The sequence below is a fragment of the Nematolebias whitei genome, chromosome 15, assembly GCF_014905685.2.
Source record: "Nematolebias whitei isolate Nwh7 chromosome 15, NemWhi1, whole genome shotgun sequence".
Lineage (NCBI taxonomy): Eukaryota > Metazoa > Chordata > Actinopteri > Cyprinodontiformes > Rivulidae > Nematolebias > Nematolebias whitei.
In genome coordinates, this window is record NC_056512.1 from 15,542,902 (window position 1) to 15,562,355 (window position 19,454).

Below are 19,454 nucleotides of genomic sequence, written 5' to 3' on the forward strand. Positions count from 1 at the left end.
GAAAACTGGAAGACCCAAGTCCTCCCTCCCCCCACTCAAATAAGATGTTGATGCATGTTGTTATATAGTGCGTTTAAAATTTGGGGGATGAGGTGGCGACTGGCACAGACTCACCTCTTCCCCAGAGAGCAGGCAGTGCCCGTCCCCCCCCCCCCCCAACCCTTGCCCAGAACCCTAAATGTCTACATGCTACATATGAGAGTTGGCACAGGTCCCGGAGGTGAGAATGATTACACATCCCACCCCCTATATGCCACCATGTGCCCACTCCAGACCCTATATATGCATGTGTCATGAGAATGTTATATGTGAGCATGCGCGTAGCCAGGGGGGGTTCGGGGGGTTCGAACGAACCGCCCACTTTGCCAATGAAGTCCCACCTACAACTCCCGCGAGATATAGAACTGCGAGGTGAAGACGACGTTCACTCTGTCCTGGCTTGGAAGGCAACACGGTGGATTCAAACGGTAAAATTACATTGTGGTTTTTGATTCAACTGTTCATTTGTGTATTTAAAGTAGTACCGTTTGATGTTAGAGAGATTAGAAGTGGGTCACGTTTTTATAAGATATGGGATAATGCTAAAACATGCTATAGCTAAGCTAAGTTTGTGACGACGATTTTCGCCATGTTTTTTTTCCTTGTTTTTGTCTATTTCCGCCATGTTGGGAACAGTAATTTATTTGAAATTGGTACCAGTGTCACCCCCATTCTATCCCTAAAGCTAAGTTTACAGTGATAGGACACAGTTAATCACAGGAAGCCTGAAACGGAGCGTCCATGTTTTTTCTAAACAAAAGCTACAGGCCTCAGGCTTAGTTTGGACAGGATACATGTATACAATTTCTGTTAGTCAGTCCAAATTGATCAATTTGATGAACATATTTTCTTTTCATTTTGAAACTAATTTGACTACATAAGTGTGAGCTTTCTTGGTAAAATACATGTTAATTGGTTGACCCAAAACTTTTGAACAATTGTGTACATATTACAGAGGTCATAGAGCATACAAATAAAAATTTAATACATTTTAAAAAATTACAGATAAGTTAAAAATTACATATAAAACTTGAAACTTAAGTATGTTTCTTACAAAGTTTCTTTCTTGTACTCAGCCCTGTCTGCCACAGCTAGCTCCTTGTTGGGACTAGTGCCATCTGTGATATGCAATCGTCATCTCGACACCACAGAGATTGTGAGCATGTATGCCGAAGACCTACCCAGTCCAGAACTTGTTGACCAAGAGATTACAAGGTGGAAGTTGAAGTAAGTTATTTTGAAGTTAAGCACCTGAGAAGCCCATTTTAGAAATTGAATGTTACAACATTGCTATACAGAACATTTTTGTTTAAATTGTTCTGCTAGGTATGGCAGAGTGCCTGGGTCACAGAGGCCGAACACCCCTGCAGGTTCCATTAAAGAGTGTGACCGAGACCTGTACCCCAACCTGCATGTCCTACTTCAACTGGCCTGCACACTCCCTGTCACCTCCTGCGAGTGTGAGCGCAGTGCCAGTGCCCTTCGTCGACTGAACAGCTACATGCGGGCATCAATGGGGAAGGAGCGTCTCTCATCACTGGCACTACTTCACATTCACTACAGCAAACACATTGACCTTGACAGAGTTGTTGATGTGTTTGCAAACAAACACTCGAGGAGGATGGAGCTGGACTCACTTGTCTATCCAGAGATATAAGATGTTGGACAAAACTGTCTTATGCATTGTAAAAAAAAAAGGTTTTGCAAAACTACATTTGTCTTGAGAAATTTTAATCTTACTCTATAGTGTCATTTTTTTATGTGTAGATGTGGATTGTATTGTATTTTTCAATTCATTAATTTCATTCATAAAAAACAATGTCTAACAAAGCAAAGTAAAAAGATGAGTTATTTTTGCAATTGAAGTAATGTTATTATTTGCGGGCTTAGTTTGCATTTATGTTGTTAGAGTTAAGGAGTGGTACTGTGCCTTTAAGAGGATGACGTCTTTCATTCTTCTTCGGTGTTTTTTTTTTTTTTTTGTGTATGTTCGGGCGGGACTCGGGAGTACCGAAGTGTTCGTTCGTGTCTGGGATGAGTTCTGAATAGAAGACTGGACACACACGCTATTCCCCTCTCAGTGTGTTGCTCTTTCTCCACTCACAACCGCCTATTTGGTAACACAGATTTACCTCACACAGCAGTGTTTTAACTAGCTAGCTAATTAGCTTGTTTACACATTTGAAGTTATGTGTACCACCGCCAATGAACCAATCAGAGTAGTCCTACAGGTCCACTTTTTCTTCAAACGAACCGCCCCTCATAAAATCCTGGCTACGCCTATGGTGAGTGTCTAGGTTTTTGATAAAATTGGGGCCCAGGTCTCCACGAACCACGGAGATGGAGGATCCTCCCCGCAGCTCAGTAGTGCACCTGAACCCCAAGGTCCTGCAAGGGCAAGGTGGTGTGATGGAGTGGGTGGAGGAAGACGTCGGGGTGGGGAGGATGGTGTGACGTTGCACGTTCGTGGTGAGACGTATTGTGTCACTTCCTGTTCGTCTGCCGGTAGCTCGAGTGAATTATTTGCTCGAGTCGTCTCTGTTTTCTGGATTTATCTGTCTTTTGCACAGTTTTTCATTCTAGTTCACAAACACACTTAGTACAGTTGTTAATCTACTGTTGGATAGTGCTTAAAACACCTTTTATCTTTCAACACTTCTCGGTTTTTATTGGTGTATTTGGCTCTGCTAGCTCTTGCTAGCGTTAGCTTAGCATGGTTGCTGCTTCTCTCCCTGCTTCCTCTGTTTTCTCTTGCTCCGTGTGTCAGATGTTTAGTGTTTAATATATTTATTAATTTTCCACATAGAAACAAATAAAAACAACATACATACAAGGAAAAAAAAACAAAAAAAAAAACAACAAAGAACCCCTCCCCCCTCCCAGCACCCCTCCCCCCAGTAAATACTGTCCCCTACAAGGTATGTCACAAAAACAATTAAAACAGTTCAAACATCATTATCAAGATTTATGGGTCTACGTTCAGCCAAAATCCTAAAAGCGTGTTATTCCTGGACCTGTGTCGAGGGTTCATTGAAAAAAGTAATAAAAGATTTCCAAGTTTTATAAAATCTATTTTCAGAGCCCTTCATCACACACCTGATTTTCTCTAGTTTTAGATTAATTAATACCTCCTTTATCCAGCTTGACACTGTGGGTGGAGCAGCATCCTTCCACCTAAGAAGAATTAAACGACGCGCCAGAAGAGTTGAAAAAGCGATTACCTTCCCTCCTCCCGTAGGTAAACTTAATCCTTCAGGAGTAATCCCAAATATCAGCATAAATGGGTTCGGGGTAATATGGACTGCTAAAACAGCTGAGAGTGCTTCACAGATACCAGCCCAGTATATCTGTATCTTGGGGCAACTCCAAAACATATGCACTAATGTGGCTTCCTCCGACCTACATCTGTCACATATAGGGTCAATTTGAGGGTAAATTTTAGCCAGTTTAGATTTATCCAAATGTGCCCGGTGTACCACTTTGAACTGAATAAGAGAGTGCCTCGCACACATTGAAGATGAGTGAATTTTCCTCAAAACATCAGCCCAAACTGCTTCACTCATTGTAATTTGAAGGTCCTGCTCCCAGGATTGTTTAATTATGACAGAGGATTGGGAATCTAAATGAGAGATCATCTTTATCAAAGAAGTAACTGCTTTAGTTTTTGTTGGATCAAAAGACATCAGCTCATCGATTACATTATCAAGAGGTTTGTCAGGAAATTTTGGAGTGGATGAGGCAATAAAATGCCTAATCTGTAAATATCTGAAAAAGTGCGAGGTTGGCAAATCATATTTATTAGACAGTTGCAGAAAAGAGGCAAACTTGTTTTCAACAAAAAGATCTTTAAAATTTTTTAAACCTTTACTTCGCCACCCACTAAAAGTAGCATCCTGCAGTGAAGGAGGAAAAAAATTATTAGACGCAATTGGACTAGAAAAACTTAACTGATGAAGGCCAAAATGTTTCCTAAATTGTGAGTAAATTTTGAGGGAGTTATAGACTACACGGTTAGAAGAAATACGATTTAGAGGTAAGGGTAAGGATCCGCCGATCAAAGTTGGCAGAGATAAAGGGGAGCAGAGGGACTTTTCCATCTCCACCCAAATGGGACCCCCATCTTTGGAACTATAATACACCCAAAAGGACATACAATACAAATTACTTGCCCAATAGTAGTGTCGAATATTAGGAAGAGCCAGACCCCCATCTTGCTTTGACTTTTGCAGGTGGGCTTTTTTTAGACGAGGCTTTTTACCATTCCAAATATAAGTCAAAATGGCTGAATCTAGCTTTTTAAAATAAGCCCCCGGAATGAAAACAGGGAGACACTGAAAGAGGTAAATAAATTTAGGGAGTACTGACATCTTGATTGTATTTACCTTGCCTATTAGAGAGAGGGGGAGGGCCGCCCACTTAGTTAAATCCTGCTGGACATCAATAAGCAATTTATCAAAGTTATTTTTGTAAAGATCTTCAAATGTCTTTGTTATCGTAATGCCCAGATAAACAAAACTATGAGTAGCTATCTCAAAAGGTGTATTATTTGTGATATAGTCTAGGGATTTGGAATTCAAAGACATAAGTTTGCTCTTATGCATGTTTACTTTATACCCAGAAATTTCTCCAAACTGAGAGAGGAGTGTCGATATGTGAGGGATAGTCAGTTCTGGCTCAGACACATACAACAAAAGGTCGTCAGCATAAAGAGAAAGTTTATGCTCCACCCTACCCCTGGTAATACCCTTAATATTGCTCTGTGTCCTTATAGCCAGAGCCAACGGCTCAATGGCCAAAACAAAAAGTAAAGGACTAAGTGGGCAGCCCTGCCGGGTCCCGCGGAACAAGCTAAATGGTTTAGAATAGAAGTTATTTGTCAAAATCATGGCTGATGGCGAGAAATACAATAGCTTAACCCACGATATAAATGTCCTGCCAAAACCAAATCTCTCCAAAGTTTCAAACATATAGGTCCATTCCACTCTATCAAAAGCCTTTTCTGCATCCAGGGAGAGAAGGCATTCAGAGTCATTTTGACTAGGGGTATGCATGATATTCAATAAACGACGTATATTATAAAAAGAGCGTCTGTTTTTGACAAATCCTGTCTGGTCTGGAGATATGACACTCGGTAAAATTCGCTCCAAGCGGCAGGCTAACACTTTTGCCAATATTTTGTAATCACTATTCAGTAATGATATCGGCCTGTAAGATGAACATTCTGTGGGGTTTTTATCTTTTTTAAGCAATAGTGTTATACAGGCTTGATTCAAGGTAGAAGGAAGGGATCCTCTACCAAAGGAGTGTCTAAACATATTTGCCAAAATTGGAGCCAGTTGTTTAGAAAATGCTGCATAGAACTCATTTGGCAGGCCATCTGGACCAGGTGATTTTTTGGGTTGTAATAATTTGATTGCCTCTACAATCTCCTGCTCTGAAATAGGTGAATCCAGAGAGGATACCTGATCAGGGCTTAGGTTGGGGATAGGCAAGTGTCCAAAAAAGTTCTGCAAAAGATTAGTATTACAGCTATTATCAGAGCTATATAATTTATTATAATAACATTGAAAGGCCTTATTTATTCCTTGCTGGTCTGTGATAATGCTGCCATCCTGAGCTGTTATCCCACCAATTGTCATTTTGGCTCTTGCTCCCCTAAGTTGTCTTGCCAGAACCTCCCCAGCTTTATCACTATGTTCATATGAATAACTTCTATTTTTCAGCAGTAAATATTCTATTGGTTGAGATGTAATTAAATTATGTTCTGCACGGAGCCTACAGCGTTCTTTATACAACTGTTGGGATGGAGCTTGTGCATTTCTGCTGTCCAGGTCTGCGATTTGACTCTCGAGTTCGATTTGCTTGGACATAGAGTCCCTTTTCTTCTTAGCCACAAAGGATATTATCTGACCTCTTATATATGCCTTAAAGGCTTCCCAGACAGTAGAAATTGAAACATCTGGGGTCATATTAATTTCTAAAAAAAGGGAGATCTGGTTCGACATAAATTTAACAAAGTTCTCATCAGACAACAGGAGGGAGTTGAACCGCCAGTACTTTCTTTGGGCCCCTACTTCAGGTATCCTAAATTCAATTGAGAGAGGAGCATGGTCAGACACCACTATGGGTTGATATTCACAGTTCTGCATGTATGATGTTAGTTTATTATCAATAAAGAAATAATCAATCCTGCTGTAGCTCCCATGGGCATGGGAAAAAAAAGAGTATTGTCTGTCCTGAGGGTGCAAAAGACGCCAAAGATCTGATATACCATAATCTGAAAGAAAGGACTTTATATACGTTACCGATTTGGATACAATATAGCCCGGCTTAACCGAGGACCTGTCCAGCACAGGGTCAAGACATAAGTTGAAATCCCCTCCCATAATCAGCGGATGAGTATCTAAATTCGGGAGCAGCCTAAAGAGACGAGAAAAAAATTGAGGATCATCAAAATTTGGAGCATAAACATTAGCTAATGTCACATTCACATTATAAAGTTTTCCAGTTACAATAATATATCTTCCATTAGGATCAGCAACCACCACTGCAGGTGTAAATGATATATTTTTATTAATAAGTATTGCAACTCCTCTGGCTTTACCCTGAAAAGTTGAATGAAAAAGCTGCCCCACCCACCCACACTTTAAACGAATACTATCTCGGTTATTGAGATGAGTTTCTTGAAGGAACATAATTCCTGCACCTAAATTTTTCATATGTGTGAGGGCCTTTTTCCTTTTAATGGGATGATTCAGACCCTTAACATTCCAGGTAATCATTTTAAAGTTGCCTGCCATATTACTCATAATAAAAAAGAAAAAACAGAACAGAGAATGTCAAGGTATCAGGCAAATAAAGAAATACATCCTGGCTGAGCGAAAAGAAAAACATCATTTTAACAGTGACAGTAAGCCCCCCACTTCCCACCCCACCCCTTCCCAATAACCCCCTGGTGAAAATAGCTGCTAGAACAAACAGCACACCTAACTTCTCTAAATGTAACACCTCTATGCTACTACTACCTAAATAAATCTTCTCCCCCTCCTCGCCTTACAGGTAATATTAAACACAAATAAAACCACCAAGCCAAGTGTGTCAGATGTTTAGTTACTCCTCTGCCTCTTTTAGTGGTAATGATACATATAACAAATGTAGTCTTATGGTAGCTTTGGAGGAGAGGCTGTCTGAACTGGAAGCTCGGCTCCGCGGTGTAGGAAACCCAGTAGCTAGCCAGGTCCCCTTAGACAGCGTGGAACCACAGAGGCTAGCTCCCGTTAGCGGTCCTCCAGCAGACCCCGAGCAGCCGGGACCCCAGGCCGGCTGGGTGACGGTCCGGAGCAAGCGTAGTGCTAAGGCTAAGCCCCCAGTTCACCACCGACCCGTTCACGTTTCTAATAGATTTTCCTCGCTCAGTGACACACCTGCTGAGAAGCAGACCCTGGTTATTGGAAGCTCCATAGTCCGAAACGTGGCTTTAGGGACTCCAGCGGCCATAGTCAAATGCATTCCGGGGGCCAGAGCAGGCGACATAGAATCTTATCTGAAACTGCTGACTAAAGCTAAGGCTAAATACGGTAAGTTATTCACGTCGGCGGTAATGACACCCGGTTACGCCAATCGGAGGTCACTAAAATTAATGTTGCTTCGGTGTGTGACTTTGCTAAAACCATGTCGGACTCCGTAGTTTTCTCCGGCCCCCTCTCCAACCTGACCAGCGATGACATGTTTAGCCGTATGTCGTCGTTTAACCGCTGGGTGTCCAGGTGGTGTTCTGACGACGACGTGGGCTACATAGATAACTGGATTTCTTTCTGGGGAAAACCTGGTCTGATGCGGAGAGATGGCATCCATCCCACTTTGGAAGGAGCTGCTCTTCTTTCTAGAAATATGGCTGATTTTGTTTATCTCCCAAATTATTGACAACCCAGGGTCCAGTCCAGGAAGCAGAGTTGTAGTCCTCCACGCCTCTCTGCTGCTTCTCCTCTGTAATCCACCCACACCCCCACGGAAACAGTGTCAACTCGCCCACGGCTCAAATTAAATAAACCAAAAATCAGCTCTAAAAATATAAACCATAAAAATCTGATTAAAATAAACACAGTTACTTCACAAGAGCAAAATCATAAAATCATTAAATGTGGATTATTGAACATCAGATCTCTTTCCTCTAAATCCCTGTTAGTTAATGAACTGATAACTGATCATCATATTGATTTATTCTGTCTGACAGAAACTTGGCTACAACAGGAGGATTTTGTTAGTATAAATGAATCCACTCCTGTTAATTATTTAAATTTTCATGTTCCTAGAACAACTGGCCGATGTGGAGGAGTAGCTTCTATTTTTCAGTCAGGATTATTGATTAATGCCAAACCAGTTATTAGTTATGATTCTTTTGAATCACTGTCCCTCAGTCTTTCTCATCCAAAATGGAAATCAGAAAAGCCACTTTTACTAGTTGTTATATATCGTCCACCAGGCGCTTACTCTCAGTTTTTGTCTGAATTATCAGAATTATTAACTGACTTACTATTAAATACTGATAAAATCATCATAATGGGTGATTTCAATATTCATGTAGATGTTGAGAGTGATAGCTTAAGCATAGCCTTTAATAATTTAATAGACTCGTTTGGTTTTACCCAAAACGTCCGCACATCTACTCATTCTTATCATCACACTGTTGATTTAGTTCTGAGCTATGGTATAGAGATGAAGGACTTGGTAATAGTTCCTCAAAATCCTATTCTGTCCGACCATTTTTTAATAACCTTTGAGTTTACATTAAATGACTACACAGTCACTGAGAGTAAATTTCATTTCAGCAGGTGCTTATCAGAAAATGCTGTAACCAAATTTAAACAATCTCTTCCATCAATGTTTTCCTCTGTCTTGCAGAGTAATGCATCAGAGAACAGTGACTTAGATCATCTAGTTGATCATCTTACAACTTCAATGCAAACTTCACTTGATAAAATTGCTCCACTGAAAAAGAAAGTAATCAATCAGAGGAAACTGGCTCCTTGGTTCAATTCCGAGTTACGTACTTTAAAGCAGGCATCTAGAAACCAGGAGAGAAAATGGCGCTCTACTAATGTTGAAGAATTTTATTTAACTTGGAAAGATAGTCTGCTAACATATAAAAAGCTCTCCGTAAAGCTAGAACTTTATATTACTAATCTTTAATAGAGGAGAATAAAAATAACCCTAGGTTTCTGTTTAGTATTATTGCTAGACTAATTAAAAGTCCCATTTCTGTTGAACCATGTATCTCTACAACTATACAGTAAGTAGTGATGACTTCATGAGAGTCTTTATAAATAAAATTATTTCAATTAGAGAGAAAATTCAAACCATCCTTCCTTCTACTATCTCTAGTCCCCTGTCAAATGAGGCAACTTTAAAAATTTCACTAGAGCCTGATTTGTGTTTGGACAGTTTTTGTCCTGTTGAGCTCTGAATTGTCAAAAATAATAACCTCATCCAAACCATCCACATGCCTGCTAGATCCCATCCCAACCAGACTGCTTAAAAAGGTATTCCCCCTAATTAATGTCCACATTTTGGATCTACTTAATTTGTCTTTAATGAATGGTTATGTACCACAGAGCTTTAAGGTTGCTGTAATAAAACTTTACTTAAGAAATCTGATCTTGATTCAGAAATTCTGGCCAACTTTAGACCTACGTATATCTAATCTAACTTTCATCTCAAAAATTCTAGAGAAAATAGTTGCAGGTCAGTTGCGTGAACATCTACAAAGAAATAATCTGTTTGAAGAGTTTCAGTCAGGGTTTAGAGCTCATCATAGCACAGAAACAGCACTAGTAAAAGTCACTAATGATATTCTCATGGCCTCAGACAATGGACTTGTGTCTATATTGGTCCTGTTAGACCTCAGTGCTGCATTTGATACAGTTGATCACAATATTTTACTACAGAGGCTTGAATATGATATTGGGATTACAGGAAGGGCTCTAAAATGGTTTAAATTATATCTATCTGATAGATTTCAGTTTATAAATGTAAATAATAAATCTTCTTCATACACCAAAGTTAGTCATGGAGTTCCTCAGGGCTCAGTGCTTGGGCCAATACTCTTTACTTTATATATGCTTCCATTAGGTAAAGTTATTAAACAGCATGGGATAAATTTCCATTGTTATGCTGATGACACACAATTATATTTGTCCATTAAACCCAATGAATCCAATCAGCTACTTAGACTACAAGCATGTCTTAAAGACATAAAAACCTGCATGACCCTTACTTTTCTCCTGTTGAGCACAGACAAGACTGAGGTTTTGGTTTTTGGACCTGAGCACCTTAGGAACGAATTTTTCAGTCTTTCTCCCTCAGATAGCATTAATCTGTCCTCCAGCGCTAATGTTAAAAATCTTGGTGTTATTTTTGATCAGGACATGTCTTTTATCTCCCATATTAAAAACGTTACTAGAACTGCCTTCTTCCACCTGCGTAATATCACTAAAATTAGAAACATCTTATCTAAAAATGATGCAGAAAAACTGGTCCATGCATTTGTCACGTCTAGACTGGACCATTGCAATGTTTTATTATCTGGGTGTCCAAATACTTCCTTAAAACGTCTTCAGTTGATCCAAAATGCTGCTGCCAGAGTCTTAACTGGAGTTAGTGGGAGATCTCATATTTCTCCAGTTTTAGTTTCTCTCCATTGGCTCCCTGTCAAGTCCAGAATTGAATTCAAAATCTTACTTCTAACCTACAAAGTTCTCAACAACCTAGCTCCGTCTTATATTAGAGATCTTATTGTTCCATATTTTCTTAACAGAGCACTTCGCTCTCAGACTGCAGGTTTACTTGTGGTTCCTAGAATTTACAAAAACAGAATGGGAGGCAGATCTTTCGGTTATCAGGCTCCTCTTTTGTGGAACCAACTTCCAATTTCTGTCCATGAGGCTGACACATGATCCAGTTTTAAAACTAGGCTTAAGACTTTCCTTTTTGCTAAATCCTATAGTTAGGGTCAGCTTGGGTTTCCTGAGCTGTCCCTTAGTTATGCTGCTATAGGCTTAGACTGCTGGAGGACAAACTGACCACACTTTTTCACTCTGCTACTGTCTTTACTTACTCTGCTCAACCTGTTTTGTATTTGTAATTATTTTTTCTATCCTTAACATGTGTTGTTTTGTCTTTCAGATACACCTGGATCTATATATGGACCTACCATTCTGTGTTCGTCTGTCTCTCCTTCCTGTCCTTTCAACCAGCCGGTCAAAGCAGATGGCCGCTTGTCCTGAGCCTGGTTCTGCTGGAGGTTTCTTCCTTTTAAAAGGGAGTTTTTTCTTTCCACTGTGCTTGCTCAGGATGGGAGGCTGCAACGAAGCCAAGATTCAACTTGTCTGCTGGATTCCTTAGATAGAGAACTTTACTAATTGGCTTCTATTTATGTGAATGTTCCTGTAAAGTGCCCTGAGACAACTTTGTTGTGATTTGGCGCTATATAAATAAACTGAATTGAATTGAACAACTGAGGTGGCAATGCCCTCCCAGGGGGCCAGCTCCCCAACTGACCCCAATAGGCACCCCCATTCTCCGAGATCCACCAGGGGAGGGAGGCTCCAGTGCATCCTTCAAGGAGCAGGAGGCAGCCGCACCACCAGGGACCCAGGCCACGGACCGGCACAAGATAAAAACTAATCTTAATAAATGGGCAAAATTGAAACTCTCTTTATGGGGAAAGGTGAAAGTAATAAAAATGGTGATAGTGTCATGAACCAGAGGCCTGATCGCAAACAACAACAACAACCACTGAGAGGGTTAAAAGATTTATTGTGAAATAAAGTAAAACTCTGGAGTAGGTCCGGTTCTGGGCTGGTTCAGATCTTCTGATTGGTAGTTCGAGATTGGGTAGTGTTGTAGTGGCGGGCTGCCAGTAGAAGTAGAACTGATGTTAAGGTCCACTGGAACGGAGTCCAACAGGCTTGCAACTAAAAGATAAAGGTTAGTAGATGCAGGGGGAAAAAGACTAATTGGGGAAATGAATCTGTGGGAATCAGATTCAGGGGTAAGGATAAGTCCGTGATACAGAATGAGCTTGACCTTTAATCCGTGATCCAAAAAACAGTCAGAAGGGAAAGGCAGAGTTCATACCGTGAAGTCAGTTGTTCAGCAGAAGTATCCGGTACGTGATCCAAAAAGAGAGTCAAAAAACAAGAGCATGAGTCGGTACCTGATCAGATGAGCAAAAGCAGACGAGGGCTGAGGCAAAAGTGTGGTCGTGGTCAAGGCAAGGGTCATGAACGTGATGAGTCAATCAATGGAATGCTGGAAAGTCTACTGCTGATGAGACAGGATAGAGAATCTGGCCCAGACTGAGAGGAATGAGTGAGCTTAAGTACTGACTGGACCAGGTGGTGGAGCTGTGGGATAATGAGCGGTGACAGGTGACATGAGTTGAGTGATTACTGAGTGTGCAGCATGACAGAGGAGCTGACAGAGAGCAGAGCTATGACAGATAGCCCCATTATTCAATTATGTGTCCATGATGGTGCCGGTTGACATCCCATCTCAGGTTTACAAACAGTATGAGACTTATGTTAAAGACTTCCTTTGGGACAAGAAGAAACCCAGAATTAGCATTAAGAAAATGTGGTGTGCAAGGGATTTAGGGGGCATGGCCCTCCCTAATGTAAGACTATATAATTTCGCATTTGAAATGTCTAGGTTGTCCAAATATTTTGAAAAGGGAGAAACAAAGCTGAGCTGGATGAATATTGAAGAAGAATTAGTAACCCTTTCAGACCAATAGATATCCTTTCCCATGGTAAAACGGATAATAGAAAACCTCTTCCCACAAATCTGATATTAGCACATTCTAAATTAGTGTGGAAGGAGATACATAAAATATGTAAGATATCACATTCAAAGCAATTGTACTCATCATTGTGGTTTTATCCATCCATCTGTGTTGGAAGGAAAACTGTTTATTGGGAACAATGGCTTGTGAAGGGAATACGTATTGTGGATGATTTGTATACAGATGGGGTTTTTATGTCTTTTTCAGATGTCATGCTGAAATACAATATAAAAAAGGATAGTTTCTGGAAATATCTACAAATTAGAGACTGTATTACTAAAGACAAATTCATACATAAAGATAATCCAATACAGGAATTTATGGGCTCAAGTGGAATCAAATATAAGGCATCCACATTTTACAAATTGTTTAATAGTATGCAAAAAGATGTATGTAAAAGTCTGGGGATTGTCTGGCAGAGGGACCTTGGCTGCATTTTTAGTGATGAAGAATGGTTGAAAATACTGTCAAATAATGGGAAATACATTAAAGAATCGAGAGGGAAATTTACGCAATATAAGATGGTACATAGATTTTATTTCACCCCATCCAGGCTTCATAGAATGGGTCTGCTCACCAATAACCTATGTTGGAAATGCAAAACTGAATCAGGAACATTTATACATGCAATCTGGGAATGTACATTAATTTCCCCATTCTGGAAAACAGTATTACAACACATTGGAAAGTGGATAGGTGTGGGGATACCTATGTCACCAAGACTCTGCTTACTGGGGAATCAAACAGTGATTCCTAATATGTCAAAATACCAAAACATTGTGGTGCAGGTGGGGACGGTCACGGCTGCCAGAATAATCCTCAGAATGTGGAAATCTCCAACCGTTCCGAATGTTAGGAGCTGGTTGGAATTAATGTTGGAAATAGTGTCATATGAACAAATGTTGGCCAAGCTAAATGAAGATATAGAAAACTTTAAGAAATAGTGGAACTGTTTCCTCTCCTGCAATACTGGGACAAGTAAACTTCTATGATGACCTGCTGTTTTGGTACTGATAGTGACTATTTCTGTTTACTGTGGTTGTTTCTGCTAACATTGAGGATATTTAACCTTTTGTGGAACTTTTATTGATTTGATATGCGCTGACCTGGTTGGTTTTTTTTTGCTTTGTCTTATTTGTGGTTTTTGTTTTGTGAGGGTGTGGGGAGGGTCGGGAGGGGTTATATACATGTTCTGAAACAATAAAAACTTTAATAACAAAAAAAAAGGAACAGTTGGATCAGATAGAAATCAACAAATGTCAGGGAGCAATAATTTGCAGCAAAGCTAAATATGTTTCAGATGGAGAAACATCTACAGACGTCTTTATAGGACAAGAAATAGCATATATTTTAGTTTATAACTTATCTTTTTCTTTACTTTTTTTATACTTTATATTTTTGTTATTGCTAGATGTAACTGGGACCCTGTGTACACAATTTCATTCCACCTCATGTAACACATGTGGTGAGAATGACAATAAAGAACCTTGAATCCTTGAAAAATACAAACAAATGAACAATTTCTGAATTTATCAATGGAAATGGACAAAAGAACAACAGAAATCATAGACATTCTGGAAATGCCGAAAACTTTTTATTTTGTTCTTTTCACAAGCAATAATATTTCTCAAATAGAGGGGCTTGTTGGTGTGGTCCACTTCTCAGTCCCTAGAGAGGACACTCTCTGCTGTGATGCTCCAGTGACAATAAAAGAGGTCCAACAAGCCATAAACACTTTAAAACAAAACACGAGCCCTGGCCAAGATGGAATCACTGCAGATTTTTATGAACAATTCAAAGAAGAAATCAGTAAAATAGTTTTCAAAGTGTTCTCAGTCGTGGAGCAGTCGGGATGCACACCTAGGACTTTTTCACAAGGAGTCATCACCATTTTATACAAGAACAAAGGAAATAGAAATGATCTTACCAACTATAGACCAATCAGCTTATTAAATACAGATTACAAAATTTGTTCTAAAATACTATACTTCTTTTTCTTCTTCTTTCATCTGCTCCCTTCTTCAGGGGTCGCCACAGCAAACTAACTCGCACAAAGACTTGGCAATGATTTTTAAACCAGATGCCCTTCCTGATGCAACCACAGACACTGAACTACCACAGCCCTCTGTGTGGAGCAGAGTGCTGCTATCTAGGGCACCCGGGGGAGCAGATGGTGGGGGTTAAGGGCCTTGCTCAAGGGAGAGGAGAATTCTGTTTTATCTGGATGATCTGTTGCTGCTGACCCGTTTTCCGGACAGGTGGCAGCAGAGCCCTGTAAAGAGAGAGTTGCGACACTCCCATAGACTCCCATAGAAAGAATGGAATGCGGAAGTCACGTGGGTCATGCAGCGGCAAATAGTTCCAAACAGCAGCGAGTTCAGCATTGAACGTAGTTCATTCTCCGTGTTTTCTCCGGTAAGTTGATGCAAATACGACACTTTTTTGCCATTGTGAAGCTTTATCTGACTGTTTTGTACCACAATTTATCAACAATAATACTTCATGTCGGGCAGCACGGTGGCGCAACTGGTAGAGCTGCTGCCTCTCAGCGAGCAGGTCCCTGGTTCAAACCCCGGTCCGGGGGGGGGGGCTTCTGGGTGGAGTTTGCATGTTCTCTCCGTGCATGCGTGGGTTTTCTCCGGGTACTCCGGCTTCCTCCCACAGACCAAAAACATGCATGTTAGGCTGATTGGTAACTCTAAATTGTCCCTAGGTGTGAGTGAGAGAGTGAATGGTTGTTTGTCTCGTTTGTCTCTATGTGTCCCTGTGATGGACTTGCGACCTGTCCAGGGTGTCCCCCGCCCCTCGCACAGTGATTGCTGGACATGGGCACCAGCGACCCCCGTGACCCAAAATGGAATAAACGGGTAAAGGATGGATGGATGGATACTTCATGTCACCAGTTTTAGTTAATGAAACATGTTAAATTACTAGTTGTGTTTTAACTGCAGCTGCTCTGCAACATGACGGTTTTAACGGGTCTATTTCTAATTCAGCGTTTTAAAATATCTATCACTGCTTAAATTTGAAAGGTGGTCTTTTTTAAATTTATGGTAATTCCAGTTACTGAACTCAACTAGAAAATATTTGGCCTTTTTTCCTGAGAGATTCATTCAACCTTTATTTCTACAGGTAAATCCCATTGAGCCTCGAGGACTCATTTACAAGAGAGACCTGATTTAACAAAGAATGATGACAACATGACAACAAGAATGACGTAATTTAGTTAAAGTTATAGATCATTTGTCAAAGACTGCAGCATAAATTGTGACATTATCATTAAAGAAAAACGTGATTGTGGAGATGAGTCAATTCTTTTCATGTTTTCCAGGTAAACCAGAGGAGAATGACTTCATGAACTGAATGTTGCATTCAAAGTATCACAAAGGTACAAGATCTCATTTTCTGTCTTCTATTAATCAGTAACAGCTGAATCAAGATGTTTGAATAAAATTACTTTAACACCATAACCTTCACAAAGTTGGTATTTACTGCAGGACTGTTCATTTACATTAGTTTTATATTATTAGTTTAGTGTTTGGTAATCATGGGTCAAGTTGAGATGAGACTCTTTCAAGACAGAACAAGAAATAAGAATTATTACAAGAATATATCAGCATCAATAAACTGTAGAACAGTAACAAAAAAACTTATTAAACTATCACAGGTACATTGAGATGGAGCTGGAAGTTATTCTTCATACCAGTTGTCTTCATCTGCTGCAGCCATCTCTTCTTGTCACGAAGGTTTCGGGGACAGAACAGCTTTTAATCATCTTCTGATGGAGCATTTTTTAAAAAGGTGTACAGAGGTGCATTCACGCACACTTTCTCCACAGTGAGTTTTAATGCTGGCTCTGAGAGCCCTGATCAAAGCTCCACTCGAGCCACTAGATCAGGTTCCGATTAAATTCGTGTCTCTTTAAACAGCCCTGCTGCTGGCTTTAACATCCGCTAAGAGGGTGAGTAATTTATCTGCCCTCTCTGTCGCTCTGTCATGTCTCAGAATTCAGGTTGATGGCAGCTCAGCTGATCTGAGGCTTAACCCAGCATTTATGCCTAAAAACATCACAAGCTCATTTAAATCAAGAGCGATATCGTTGGAGGGATATTTCCCTCCTCCCCATAAATCAGAAGAAGAAGCATCTTTCCATCTTCTCTGCCCTGTACATGCGTTGACGTGTTACGTAGCACGCACAGCGGCACTGCGTCAGACTCAACATTTGTTTGTGCACTTAGAGATGCATCTGCAGGTCGCCCATTATCCACCCAGCACCTGTCACACTGGCTGTGTGAGGCCATTTCTGAAGCCTACAGAGCATCAGATTTAGAGCCTCCTGACAACCTCAGGGCGCATTCGACCAGAGGTATCGTATCTTCAACTGCTTTGCATAATGGTATAACAATGCAGGATATTTGCACTGCGGCCGCGTGGTCAACACCCTGTTCATTTATTCGCTTTTATTTACGTGATGTGACGGCTCGTTCCAGGACACATTCTGTACTTAGTGCCTTAACAGAATGAATATTGTTGTTTCATGGAATCTTGTTTAAACGCACATCTGACTGCATGCATTTACAGTGTGAGATGTTGTTATCAGTCACAGGTTATGACTGTTGTTCTTGTTCTATGGTCACTAATCAGTTCATGACCACTGTCATCAATCAGTTCATTGATTAATAATCAGTTCACTTATTATTAATCTGTTCATATTGAAGAGCTGTGGATCTGCTCTGTTCACTGCCTTTTACAGCTTCTCCTCTTTCCCATTGAAAACCTTTCCGGGGCGTTCATGCACTCGGAACGCGTAAACTACGCAGTGCGCGTCTGTGCATGGTGCGCGTAATTATGTAACGCGTATTTACACACACAGAGAGCTGAGTGACAAGATGTTTTTTGGGCAAGCGGACGCTTCTTATAGTGTTCGAATGGACCCAGTGAGGCGGAGACTACATCATGCTTCGCCCTTAACCCACTAGCGACAGCCTTAAAGCGCGAAGCCTATACAAAATAGAACGTTGGTTACGTACTGTAACCCCAGATTCTATGAGTGTAGGCGTAGCCCTTTAAGCGTCGGGCCTCACTGGCTCCTAAATGGCTGAAGAAAAAGATATTTGGGAGCTGATTACCCGCTCTTAACGTAATTTATACGGACCGAGTGGGGCCCAAACAACAGGTGGGCGTGGACTAAATTTTTTCAGTGCGATGCTTTGCATGACGGGATAAACCCACTAGCGACAGCCTTAAAGGGCTACGCCTATACTCATAGAATCTGGGGTTACAGTACGTAACCAACGTTTAATGATGTTCTGTTTAAAAAAAACATTATAAACTCTTAATTTAGACCAGAGTACAGTTTGCGAAATGACCTAAATTAGTAATCCCTACTGCCAAAAGGAGAGTAGTGGCTCAGAGGCTAGAGAAGAAGGTTTCAATAAATTTCAAACTCAATATAAGAAAAGCTCTCAGAGCTGTACAAGACCTCATCATAAGACATAACATAAAGATTTAAAGAACAGCTGTTGCATATTAATGAAGTTTAATTGATTTATATAGCACCAATTTACAATCAATGTCATAGTTTACTAAAAAAAGAGACACCTCTGGGTCATTCCCATCTGCCACTGTAGCCACCACAACCATCATCACTGGTTTGACTCCTGTCACCACAACCATCATTACTGGTTTGACTCCTGACCATCACTGGTCCTACTCCTGCCACCACTCCCATCATGGCTGTGTCGACTTCTACTGTCACATCACCCATCTCTGCCTTCCCTGGAGTCCTTTCATCTGCCACCACAGCCTCTCCTGTGGCCTCTGAACTCTGGACTCGCTTGGGACAGTCTCTGAACTGTCCATTTTGAACATTGGTATCGCCCTGGATGGCCTCCAGACCGTCCACCTGAACTCTGGTCTTGCTCTGGACGGTCCCCAGTCCGTCCGCCTGAACCCTGGACTCATGGTGGATGATCTCCAAATCTTCTGCCTGAACTCTGGCCCTGCTCTGGACGGTCCCCAGGACATCCACCCAAACTATGGACTCGCTCTGAATGATCTCCTGACTGTCCACCTTAACTCTTGCCCACTTTGAACGTTGCCGAAGGCCGTTCATAAAAAATACTTTGTTGATGTTTCTCCTAGGCTATGCCCTGTTAGTTCTTTGTTTTCTGTATTCTTCCTTGGTGCCCTCCTTCCTCGTGTTTTCCCCTTCCTCCCACCTGTTCTGTTTTCTTATGTTTTGTCTTTGGGGATGTCAAGAGCCATCTCTTGATGAGGGGGGCACTGAAATGATCTGTCCCTGTTTCTGTTTTCTTTGTATGTCTATGTATTTTCCTTTTTTGCTTATTGTGTTTTTATTTTGCTACTTGAAGTGTCATTCTGTTCCTGATATTTTGCTCTGTGTTTTCTGTCAGTTCTCACTCACTCCTCAGCCTGTCTCTCCAGCCTAATCGTCCACACCTGTTCCCAGTCAGTGTTATCCCAGGTTCACTCATCATCTCTCTCTGCCCCAGCCTAAACATCTCTTTCTCACCACTCTACGTCTGCTCATTGCTCTGTTCACACACAGACG

The 19,454-nt window shown here is 40.9% G+C and overlaps 1 long non-coding RNA gene across 1 annotated transcript; it reads left to right on the forward strand.

The window, feature by feature from the left end:
• The first annotated feature begins 330 nt into the window (after positions 1-330).
• Positions 331-2,085, forward strand: LOC119421471. The gene is made up of 3 exons (XR_005187369.1): positions 331-467; positions 1,116-1,266; positions 1,366-2,085. It is a non-coding gene; the product is annotated as an uncharacterized LOC119421471 (long non-coding RNA).
• The last annotated feature ends 17,369 nt before the right edge of the window (positions 2,086-19,454 follow it).